Raw genomic sequence first — 13,002 nt, forward strand, 5'->3', positions numbered from 1 at the left:
TAAAATCTTATTTTGTGGTAGTAAATATATATATACAAACTTTTATTTAACTTGCGATGTATTTAGTAACTACGTATGTTTGGGACTACACCCAAGTCCCATAACTCAATTTTGAAACAGTCAATCGATTTAGCTGTAATTTTAAGTATACATTTAGTTTGGATGACAATGCATTATTATGAAAAGCATTAACTGATAATGCACCCAGGATCGGATCCCGATCAGGGAACTCATGAACGGTACCATTTTCTTGTGTCATGCAACAAGACCTCGGAAGACAAAAAAGCTTAAGACATAAGGAGGGAATATCATTTTGGCCTATAAGCTCCCAAGGCTATGTGTCCCTTAGCCTTCGCTTCTTCGCCTCGTACGACATCCACTGGAGGATATTTATAGAGTGGTCCTGTTCTAGGGCGGGAACCACACGCTACATATTTATGACAAAAAAGAGAAGTAAATGTGAATAGACTAAAACTAAACGAACTAAAAATCTAAAAAATATCTACAGGGATGTTTTATTTCATGTCTACTATACAGATTTTAATGAAATTTGGTATATAGATAGAGTAAAACCTGCACAACTGCACATAGCAATAGGGATACAAGTTTTTATTTAGTTTCACGTGTCCCGATGTCTGTCTGTAATCAAATTTTGCAAGTAAAATTTCACCTATTTCCGCTTTTCGTACAGAGTTGAAATGCAATTTCCCACGTCGTCGCTTCATTTACCACGATAATGCATTACTATGTTAAACATGACCAGATGGTGCACCTAGAATCGGCTACAGACGAGGGAACGGTAGTTATTTTGTTTGTTTGAATTCGACAAGATCTCTCTGACGACAATAAAAGCTTTTTGTCAAAAACTTATCTAAAATTCTCACGCGAACAAACTCCCGGGACGCAGCTAGTAACAAAGCTCGACAGACGAATTTCTCCATTACTTGTTGTGCGAGCGAGATAGCACTACGGAGAGGGGGGCAGGGGGGGGCGATGCCTTCCGCCAAATGAGCCTGTCTAGAGTATGGGTGTGGTGCCAGTTGCAGCGATTTATCTTTAATATTTTCTATATTTTTCTTAAAATATAAAGTCAATTGACCCGTACCGCACGAAGTGACTATGGGATAAATTAATAGCTGATAGAAAAAAGGGCTGACGGCAAGAGGACGGTCATAAATTCACAGTCAATATTAAAAATTCAATGTTTACTAGTTTATTCTCATATACTTGCTGTAATCCTTTCTATACAATTGACTACACGCCGCGACAAAACATTCGTTCAGTTAACATATAGGTTGATAGGTCAGTAGGGGCAGCCTGTGTTTCCCTATGTATCAAAGCATTGTAGAGTTCCGAAAACTTATCGAAATAAAACTTTTTCCCGCCTCTGTCGGTTGACTTGTAAATAAAACCGCTTTAAATCCGCTTTATGTTGTTAAAATAAACTTTAGGTGTAAAAATAAAATGTGTGTGTAATAAAGTACTTTTTAATGTTTTTTGAACAATAGTTTCAACTGATTCAGTGGGTGACATGATCGGAAGTGATCACCGGTGCTCAGGAATTATTGCAATGGGGCCAGGGGGCTTTCAAGAAATCGTAGACTCGTGTCTTTATGGTTACAATTTCTTATTAATCTAAAATTTTAATATTACTTCTTTGAATCACTCAGAAAAATAACGACCTTTCTTAACGACTAGATGTTGCCCGGGACTTCGCTCCCGTGGGGATTTGGAGATAAAATATAGCCTATAGCAATCTTGGATAATGTACCTTTCTAATGCTGAAATAATTGAAATCGGTTCAGTAGTTTCTGAGATTACTCGCCTCAAACACCCCGAGGTATTATGGTGTGTGCGCCACCGATGGCGCAGTGGTAAAGTGTTTGCCCCTGAACCGAGAGGTCTCGGGTTCGATCCCCGGTCGGGTCATGATGGAATATGATTTTTTCCTGATTGGCCCGGGTCTTGGATGTATTTGTTATAAAATATGGTATCGTTATGTTAGTATCCCATAACACAAGTCTAGAACTTACTTTGGGACTAACTCAATCTGTGTGATTTGTCCTAATATTTATTTATTAAACATACAAGCACACATACTCAATACTCAAACGCTTACCTCTCTATAATATTAGTATGGAAAGTAGAAAGACGTATTTTTGTTCATTCACATTTAAAATCCAAATACTATGAACTTGTTTATTGAGCATGTGTACTTCTGTTGATACAGCTGTTATGAGCGACGTATTTTTCAAAATTTTCAGCTGCTGGTGTGTGGATGACGTATTGTTGTCAACCTACTTTGCCGATGACCTTATGTGGCATTGCAAAATTTTGTCATTGATTTATATTCTTTCACTAGCTCAGCCCCGCTGCTTCATCTAAGTCTCTTCCAATGAAGCTACACATAGGAGACAATCATTATTATAAAATATCTATGTTTTATTTTAGTGTAGTTTCAAAGACAAATGCTTTATTGTAATAAGAAAGACCTGAAGGTGGACAAGGATGGCTCCCAATGAGCTCCTCAAAGGTCCACTTTGAGCATTAAATTAAAATCCACTTTAGATTTTATAGATTATATATTACACAATTTCTTGTGATCTTGTACCAGCTCTCGCGATTCGTCAACTCTAAAGCTCTGTAGATCCTTGAGAACTCCATCTTTCTAGAGGTAACGTCACCTCTTCACCACGGTCATTCGACATTCGCTTAATATCAGGCCGCGTGCTCGTTCGGTCAATTTTTATTTTTTTAACCTGTTCCGTCCTACTGTTGGGCAAAGATCCGCCAACTGTTTTCAAGCCGCTATTCGTTTGCCCACTGTGTGTATAAAATATATGTGTGACTGAAACAGCGGAGTCTACGACAACTTGCCGCTAATTGGGAGTAAGACATAACCCGCTTTCCGCTCCCGCTCAAGCGCCAGTCACTCGCACCGCACCCCACGCCGCCGGAGTAAGCTCCGACTTCGGTCATTGCCCCCGTGAAGCCTGTACTTCCGCAAGGCAGCCTCGGACCGAAATTTGTCGCGTTTTGAGACAGACAAGCTGTGCTTTGAGGCTTCGCTTCTGTGGGAAATTCGGGATAGCTCAACTTTTCCAAGAAAATAAATAAAACCATTTTTATTCGGATGATTATGTAACTTAATGGTCATCACGCCGGACTGCTAATGCTGGTGGTTCCGGGTTTCGACCTCGGTCAGATCAACATGGAAAATTATCTTTTTCAAATAAATATTTTTCTGAATAAATTTCTGATCAATCTGAATCGAAAAGATCTGACTTTGATTTTGCTTATAACCTGGGTTTTGAATGTTATAGAAAATAGTATCGTTGAGTTAGTATCCCATAACACAAGTGTCGAACTTATTTCAGGGCTTGGATATGTCCATAGTTATATATTTATTTACTTTGTTCGTAGTAATTTCAGTTAGTTACATAGATATAATACAACTTATAAATTTCTTCTCTTCTTGTAAATCAATCTCCCTCTCTATCTTTAATCCTTGCATGTTCTCTTGTATTCGGGGCTGTGATGCCACGAAATCAAATCAAATTTCCTTCGGTATATTGTGATTGATAACGCGTATCCATTTACATCATTAAGAACTATAATTTTTGCTTCAATTGACTCTTCATGTTTTTTTTCTTTCATAGTTCTTATTACTTATTGCCCGCGCTTCGCTCGCGTATGATATCGGGTCATTAAGTATATCAATTACAAATTTTATCAAAGGCGGTCTAGCGGTTTGACCGCGAAATCGTGACAGACTTTAGTATTCACTATTAGTCTCACATCTCAATATGTTTCCGGTTGCGTTAAAAGATGTGACGATTTGGGAACGCTGTTGTTTCCTATACAGCTGCCTAGGCTATGTGTGTCCCTTAATCGCCTCGTGCGACATCCACGGGAGGATATGGAGTGATCCTATTCTAGAGCGGAACCAAATGCTATTATTAGTATGAACTGTTAATTAATTAGTATGGAAGAATGAATCAGAGTATATATGTTAATAACGACGACCTCGGTGGCAAAGTGCTTGCCTCTGAACCGAGAGGTCCCGGGTTCGATCCCCGGTCGGGTCATGATGGAAAATGATCTTTTTCTGATTGGCCCGGGTCTTGGATGTTTATCTATATATGTATTTGTTATAAAATATAGTATCGTTGAGTTAGTATCCCATAACACAAGTCTCGAACTTACTTTGGGGCTAGCTCAATCTGTGTGATTTGTCCTAACATATTTATTTATTTATAAACATTACATTCAATAACCAACTCCTTACCTCACAAAATTTATTCCACGTTATGTTTCTATGCTCCATTATATTTCATCGTTGAGAAACAGCGTGACAAAATAATTTATTATCAAGAATGTATAAACATCCCATTTGCAACCTCTCAGCTAGCACATGGCAACAGCATAACTTCTACTACACCCTTTTGTTTTACTTTACTAAGACCTTCGATACTCTCTATCACACTATTATACTTAAAAACTTATACACATAAGGCTTAAAATCGCTCAGCATTGATTACTTATTTCACTTACAAGTAAAAACCGGCTGGTGTATAAATGTTAAGTAAGCGACGCGAAATTTTTGGTTGTTTTTTGCTCGGTGTTCCTCAAGGTTCAGTCCTAGGTCCTTTGTGTATCCGACCTTGATATTTAGGGATGACATTTGTGTGTCAATTAAACCAGGGTGTTTGAGATTAGTATGCGAAAGGGTGACTTTTTATAGACAGGTTGTATAATAAGACTTTTTATTCGATGAGATAAAGGAATGTTTATTCTAAAACCAGACTTCATTCTTTGCGTCAATTTTTGTAAAAGGAGATCTAGACCGCGGTGCATTTCAAATTATAACGCAAATCGAAGTACCATATGCAGTAATTCATATATTTTTTCTTATTGAGCGTAGCATGAGTAATATTTTTTATTTCTAGTTGTTGTTACTATCAAGAGTCTTTTTTTAAATGCATATTATTTATGGTACCAACTTGCTACCTCTGTTTAGTATTGTGGTTGACTGATAGATAATGCGGGAGTCAGGTCCTTCATTTGCACATATTTCCTTGTTGTTTTGCGCAATTAAGTGTTCAAATTAATAATGTTATTCCCGCGGTTTCATCCACGTGAACTTTTCACAGGACCAGTAGTATTTTGTGGCGTGTGGTTCCGCCCTAGAACAGAACCACTCCACATCCTCCCGTGGATGTAGTACGAGGCGACTAAGGTTCACAAGGCGGCTGATAGGCAACAATGTCATTCCTAAGGAGGGCAGGACATCAGGCAGACAGTTGTAAAATCACAGCCGAATCTTTAAAATTTTTAGGTTTTGTTTTTACGCTGGCCCCGGGCTTACCGGCTTCACAACCCCGAACGCAACCGAGAACATTGCAAAGATGAGAGCGAGAGAGTATAGTTTTTTTTTCTAGGATAAAAGGTTGTGCAGCCTATGTCTTTTTTGTATGACTATAGCCTAATGTCACTGCATCATAGACAAGTTTGTTAGACAAATTAAAAAACCCCTTACTTTCAATATTCATTTCGCTACAACTTTTGAATGGCTGAACCGATTTTGATCAAACATATCTAAGAATCACCGCATAAACATTTGCTATCAAATAAAAAAACCGAATCCAAATCTGTTGATGAGCTACGGTGCCACGTACACAGACAGACACACTTCGCGGTCAAACTTATAACACCCCTCTTTTTGCGTCGGGGGTTAAAAAGAGAGAGATTAAAACAATGCATATCTACATGAGTTTCCGAAAATAGGTTTCATATTACTGGATCCATTATTGTACAGCTGTAACACTAGTGTCATATTTTAAATCACCTAAAGGCACCTGACAGCTAATAGCGCTGAAGAAGAGGAAACTAGAATACTGCGCACCTACACAGTAACCGCTGCCTATCAACAGTGTATAATATACTGAAGTACCTGATATCTTATCGCACAGTTACGTAGTTATCAGCGGTGTGATAACTTGTGACCTTACTGCAGACGGTGCATACTCAAGTTGCATTGAGAACAAGCTGCACACTAGCGCCACCAAAACATTTTTATCAATTTATTTTATTCATTCCGATCTGGCATGATAGGGACCAACACTGTTCAAATGAGTTTCTTTCGGCATTTCTTCTCAGCAGTGGTCGTTCCGAAATGCCAGTAGTTTGTAGCTTGTGAGAAATAACTATAAATATAAAAATTGACGAGAAAAAGTGCCTGTGAAGGTCTAGTTTCTGAATAAATGATTTGAATTTGAACATTAAAAGTAGGTTTTATGAGATTGTCATAACTGATAGAATATTTTAGTAAATAGTGTATAGTTTTCTATAATATACAATGTTGTTGGTCACAGTTCACTAAACAAATTTTGGTAGCCACCGTATCTAATGTGACAATCTCTTAAAACTACTACAAATTTTCTACTAATTCTACTAATAAATGCGAATTTGACGAAATTGAAACCGATTGTTATGAAATTTGGTACACAGGTAGAATATAACCTAGGAATAACACATAGGGTACTTTTTATCCCGAAATTTCCACGGGAGCGAAGCGCCGGGGCGCAGCTAGTATTACATAAAAAAAGGTCACAGCCTATGATCCAAAAGCTCTATGTTATATCAATCTGACTCATGTATGTTTTTATAGACCACCACTTGCTTCCGGTGAAGGAAAACATCGTGAGGAAACCTGCACACTGGTTAACAGTTTAGTTTACTAGTGTGTAGACATTAAGTATGCGACTACGTGCCTCTATTACAGTATAGATCCATACTAAAAACACAGATTAAATTATACTTCCAGTACTAATATTATAAATGCGAAAGTCTATATGTCTGTTCCGCTTTCACGGTGAAACCATTGGACCGATTTTGATGAAATTTCGTATGCATATAGTTTAAGAGCCATGTTCAAACATCGGCTACTTTTTTTTTAATCAAGCCCAAACAACTATAATGAGGGATGAACATTTGTATGATAATCATGTCTGTTCCACTTTCGCTCAGAAATTCACGCGGCCGGAGCCTCGGGCGACTAATCTATATATATATATATAAAACTCTTACGTTACTAAGTAACTGAGTGACAGACAACGCACAGCCGAAACTACTAGGCGTAGAAAGCTGAAATTTGGTGTGTAGGCTCCTAGGACAGTGTAGGGGAGCACTAAGATGGAATTTCCTGAAATTTCCACGGCAAACGGATTTTTGCTCACATACGAAGTTGTGGGCAAAAGCTGGTTTCACTATAAATTTGAATTACATTTTTCTTAGCACTACATGGCGGTACTCGTAAAAGTCATGTCAGATGGCTTTAGGCGACGTAAAATCTATCGCCAGTGTTAGCAATGACTCACGAAATATGAAAGAATGGACTCCGAAATAGAATTGAATTACTATAAATGATAGAATTATATTGAATTGAATTAAAGAACCCTATTTCGGCACTCTTGTAGAAGGAAAGTCTCTACAACTCTCTCTCTCTTTTCTTTGAGAGTTCCGGTTGCCATCGGAGCTGTGACGCCACGAAGCACGGGTCGTAAAAATAAACTGTTATTATTCAGATTTATAGCTTTGCATATTTGAATGTATTTTCAGTCGTCCGCGCAAACCGTTGAGGAGCTCCGCGTCCAGAGCCGATCCTGGCACCATCGGGTCACGCTTATCACAACAATGGATTGTTACGGAAAATTCTGGAAAATTCTGTAGCACAAGCGGGATTGATTGAAATTTAACTTGCAATATTTGATTACAGACAAACGCGTTATGCGAAACTAAATAAAATCTTGTAAGAATGTTAGTGTTAAGTCCCGTTGATAACTTTTGTTTATATATCAATAAGATAAGATGTAGTTATTTCGAACCGAAATCTTTGCATTTTTCAAAACAAATGCCAAAAGACAAAATCGATTCGTTATTATGTGATTGCAACCGCGGGAAATTTGGACCGTCAAGGAGACAGACGATCAATAGTTCTTAGACGATTGAAACTGCGTTCAATCGTCTAATTATATATTGAAAAGAGATTGATTGAGGATGTTTGGTAGTAACCAACATACACACAAACATCCTCACTAACTTATAACATTATAATCTGACAGATAAACTATCTTCTAGATAAATCTGCCTGGTGTGATTGGCAAGTTAACGCGATCCTTGTGAAACACGATTTTTAACTTTATTTCATGGCATGTAACATATAAACTGATAATTTATCAGCAAGCTGGATTTATCAGCGAGCGACACAGGCCTTCAAGTGGCTTGTGGTTCCGCCCTGGAATAGGACCACTCCATATCCTCCCGTGGATGTCGTAGGAGGCGACTAAGGGGCATACAGCCTGGACAGCTGATAGGATAGCATTCCCACGGAGGGTTGACGTCAGGCAGCCGGCCGGTTGTAAAATCACAGCCGAATGTTCAAAATTTTATGAGTTTTCTTTTACGCTGACCCCGGCTTCGCGGCTTCCCAACCCCGAACGCAACCGGGAACACAGATTTTGAATGACCTAAGTAAGAGCTTTTTCGGTTGCTCCCTCAGGCGTCTAGCGTCGGAGCCCAAGGGCCGCTATTTATGAAACTACAGCAAATCTTTGGCGTGGTTTATCACTACATAATGTGACTGCTGAATAACGACATTATCTAAAACCAAAACGACATTTGGAACCTTCAAGAAATTGGTCTAAGAATTCATAAATGGCAACGATTCTGTAAGATTTCCCGGGCACCGGTGACCACTTACCATCAGGTGACACGCTCGGTGACTGTCCAATAATTTAAACCACATTGAGAGCTAAATAAGCTAGCTTAAAAACTCGCAACGACATCGGTACTTTCTTTTCGAAATCGGTATACCTATATGAACGTCTTGTGTTGCTAGGGTATTGAACGAACCGGCTTGCATGTAGTGTATGCAATTGATGTATGTGTGCGTTTTGCGCTTGTGTTGTATGCCCTGCGCCGTTGCACCGACCAACCCTAGGTCAGTACTTCAGTGCATCTGGCTGGATGCGCCGCGCGCACTCCGCCACGCAAAAAAAAAAAGAAAAAATCAATTCGAATTTGTAATTTAAAAGCGTTACCTGTGCCTGAACGCGTTACGTTCGAAATGACGCTGTAAAAAATATATATATTTTCGAAAAAGGATTTCAGTTTTCGAACGTTCCTTTGTCCGACGCCATATTGGATCCGTATTTCGAGAATGCAAGGTGAGCGCTTTCCAATTTCTTTTTAATTTTTTTTTTCGTCGTTCCACATTTTAATTTGTCCGTGTTCAGTTATCTGTCATTTTTCTTTTTTTTCTCTAATAGAGCATAAGACAGTAATCATTATTGCAATGAGCGGTTTTTCTGACTTGAAATTTTATAAACTAAAGCTACATTATTTTTCAGCCTGGCAATTAAACTTCACAAAACATACGTGTAACTAAATATATAATAAAATCAATAATTAAGTGCATTCGAATCTTTAACAATGCACACATTTGACAATGTAAAGTGACATATAGACCTAACCTATATTTTATATTGGAACAGCTGCTTCACTTCCTTAGAGAAAATATGACGTTTTTAATATTACATTGTTATTTTAATTATTACGTCACGAGCGCCATTTTGAAAATGGGCGTCTCTACCCTCCCCCCTCCCCTTTTCTTCCTTGCAGTCCAAGGCTCTATCGATTTATCTACCTGAATATTTAAGGAATGTAGGCAAGAAATTCTAGAATTATCTACGGTTTATATTCAACTTTATGGGCTTTTTAGTATCTCTTCAAGCAAGAATCGTGATTTTTATAGGCATATTTGTTGATGGGAGCTTTTGGGGTGTGGTTCCCGTCTTAGAATAGGACCACTCCATATCCAGGATGTCACACAAGGCGAGCCTTAGCTGCTGATACGAAACTATGGCATTACCAAATTGGGTTTACATCAGGCCGGCTATCGGTCGCAAAATTACAGCGGTACCTCGAAAATTCGAAACTTTATTTCTTATTCAGCTCAAGGATTCGTGTCGTCACAGCCCCTAATTCAACCTTGAACACGCGATGTTGAAAGAGATCTGGCCTCTTTCTGGCTGGTACTTCGTATAATGTTAGTGGCTCGTCCCGGCTTTGCTTGGGTAAAAACAATAACATATATGGCTAACTCTCGGTTTTAGGGCGTCACAGCTCTAATTGTAACCGGGAATACTCGAAGTCGAGATCAAGTCAAATCTGTTTTTTTTTTTAATTTCCATAACAAAATCATCTAATTTTGGAGCTTGTATGACAGTGATAGGTATGTTATAACGTCTCGATTTTGGATTCATAAAGCTTTCCTAATATGACCAAGAAAATTGCAAAACGTAAAGTTGATCAAGAAAGTGGTGGTGTAATGGTTAAGACGCCTGTGGATCGAAAGGTCCCAGGTTCGAATCCTACTCGTGCCACATGAGATCGTATACCAATCTGACTCATATATAGCAGTTTTCATAGATCACCATTTGCTTCCGGTGAAGGAAAACATCGTGAGGAAACCTGCACACCGGTTGACAGTTTAGTTCACTAGTGTGTATCCGAATATCTGCTATTACATGGCGGGATAGGTAGTCGTAAAAGTCATGTCGGATGCCTTTAGGTGACTTTAATAAAACCTGATGTTAACACAGACGACATAAAATAGTATGAAACGGTTGAGAAATATTAATTAGACTTTTAAAAGTCTAATTTGTAAATGAACTAGCTGCGCCTCGGGTCTCGCTCCCGTATGGGAATTTCGGAATAGAAAGTACCCTATTTATTGTTCCAGGTTATATTCTACCCGTGTACCAAATTTCACAACAATCGGTCCTGTAGATTTTGCGTGAAAGTGTAACAAACATACATAGGGATACTCACAACTTTCGCATTTAAGTATAATATTTGTAGGATTAGTGTTTCCAATAAGTAGCCTGATTTCCAATCGATGTTGATGATGACCTGCCAGACATAGCTTTGGAGGCTAGTTCATCAACAATATGTAATTTATGAGCGAGGCTCTTGTCGATGGAGCTCCTTCCATTGTACTTTCTCCATCGCTAAATGTTTCACTTGTTGATACGCTCACTTTTTCTTTTATTTGTCAGAAGTAGGTCTGCTCTCTCTCTCTCTCTTGGTCTTCCTCTGCCTCTTCTTCTTTCTACCTTTCCTTCTATAATATATCCAAAGAATCGTGTCGTATCATGTGTCCTAAAATTTTTGTCAGCTGAGACAATAATCAGGTAGGCGGCCGATAGTAAAATTGTTAGGTTTTGTTTTTTTACGCTGTCGACTCCGGGCTTTGTGGCGTCATAGCTACCAATGTAATCGAGAGCACGCAAGATTGATGCAAAAATGTATCAGCTGTCAGTACCTTTAATTTAGTATACCTACTCACTAAGGTATAAACATAAGGTATATATAAGGGTACCTTGTATAGGTACCCTTATATATTTTATTTTATGTTCACAGATACACAACCGACAGCAAGTTTCCTCGACTTTTTTGTTTGGTTTCTCAAATTCTAGATACGCTTGGATTATTATCGGTAAATTCAGTTTTGAAAAACTTTATCTGTTAGCATGTATAATTTATGAGATGCTGGTGAGCCCTCAGACCACACTGTGAGGACTGAGGGCCATTCGTAAAACATCGTATCTCGCTCATTTGTCTTTCACAAAATCTAATTCCAATTTTCACAATTCTTTCGGAATGTTCACTAAATCCCAAGCATATTTCATAGAATTTCAAGAAGTGGGCCCTCAGACCACACGCACATGAACACGTTTATCCTTAAATATAATAAAACATAGTCCTCTGCCGCGTCCGTCTGTCTGTTCGCGGTAAACTCAAAAACTACTGCACAGATTTTCATGCGGTTTTCGTCAATAGATAGTGTGATTCCTAAGGAAGGTTTAGGGGTATAATTTATTATATTTTTAGCCGAGCGAAGCCGGGACGCGCCTCTAGTTGAGATATGAAAAAAAGTTATTCGCCGAAACGTGCTTTCGGCGAACAATGTTTCGGTCTGAGGTTGTCACTCGTCACACGCGTCTACTCTCTGTGTCCTAGAATCTTTTGCCACAGTAACCCTGTAGTAACACCGCCTCTCTCTCACCCTCAAACCTGAACACAACAACGCAAGCGCTGCTGTTTGGCTCATCATGATCATATCGAGTGTGTTATTGCTAATACTGGTGTCAGATTTTGTTCAAGTCGCCTAAAGGCATCTGACATGATTTTACGACTACTCATCGCCATCTAGTGGCAGGTAGTCTCGCATACACACTAGTGAACTAAACTGTTAACCAGTGTGCAGAGGTTTCCTCGCAATGTGTTCCTTCACCGGAAGCAAGTGGTGGTCTATGAAAACTATTATATATGATTGGTATACAAACTCATGTGGCACGAGTAAGATACGAACCTGAGACCTTTAGATCCACAGGCGGGCGTCTTAACCATTACACCACCACTTCTGTTGCTGTTTGGCTGAAATAATGAGAGGTATGCAGATGACCTTTACACCAAGGTCTCTGGTAAATACAATAGGAAGGACAAACGCAATTGGTGCACATTATAGCCATATGAGCGCGGTCATCGATCTGTTATCTTGTTGCAGTGTATTGCATTGATAACAGTCGGGTCGTTAATAGTGGACAATCGGACATGCGACTCCTATACTGTGTTAGTATGACGTGTACGACTTGTGACAGCTTTATGAGAGACAAGCGTCTCGCCCCGTAAAATCATAATAAAAATTTGCCTATATCTCTCCTGAAGGTTTCGCCTATGTGCCAAATTTCATTAAAATTGGCCCAGTAGTTTTTGAGTTTATTCATTATAAACAAGAATACATATCTTTACTCTTTATAATATTAGTATGGCAACATATAATGCCTATAGAGTGTTACAAATACTTGTGCACGTATTACATACGAAGTTTTTGTTACACATTCTTATATAAGTATTATAAAAAGAAGTGCCTCTGTC

At 38.7% G+C, this 13,002-nt stretch overlaps 1 long non-coding RNA gene across 10 annotated transcripts in view; it reads left to right on the forward strand.

Moving 5' to 3' along the window:
• Nucleotides 1–13,002, forward strand: part of LOC128681682 (uncharacterized) — an 87,239-nt gene that overhangs the window by 16,084 nt on the left and 58,153 nt on the right. For 8 of the 10 annotated variants that reach the window (XR_008406042.2, XR_008406046.2, XR_008406040.1 and 5 more), the window contains exon 1: nt 8,940–9,227. The exons of the other annotated variants lie outside the window; for them this stretch is intronic. This is a non-coding gene — a long non-coding RNA (uncharacterized LOC128681682). Of the gene's footprint in view, nt 1–8,939; nt 9,228–13,002 lie in introns of those variants that run through there. 10 annotated transcript variants of the gene reach the window in all.

This window comes from Plodia interpunctella, chromosome 28 (assembly GCF_027563975.2).
Source record: "Plodia interpunctella isolate USDA-ARS_2022_Savannah chromosome 28, ilPloInte3.2, whole genome shotgun sequence".
Taxonomy (NCBI): domain Eukaryota; kingdom Metazoa; phylum Arthropoda; class Insecta; order Lepidoptera; family Pyralidae; genus Plodia; species Plodia interpunctella.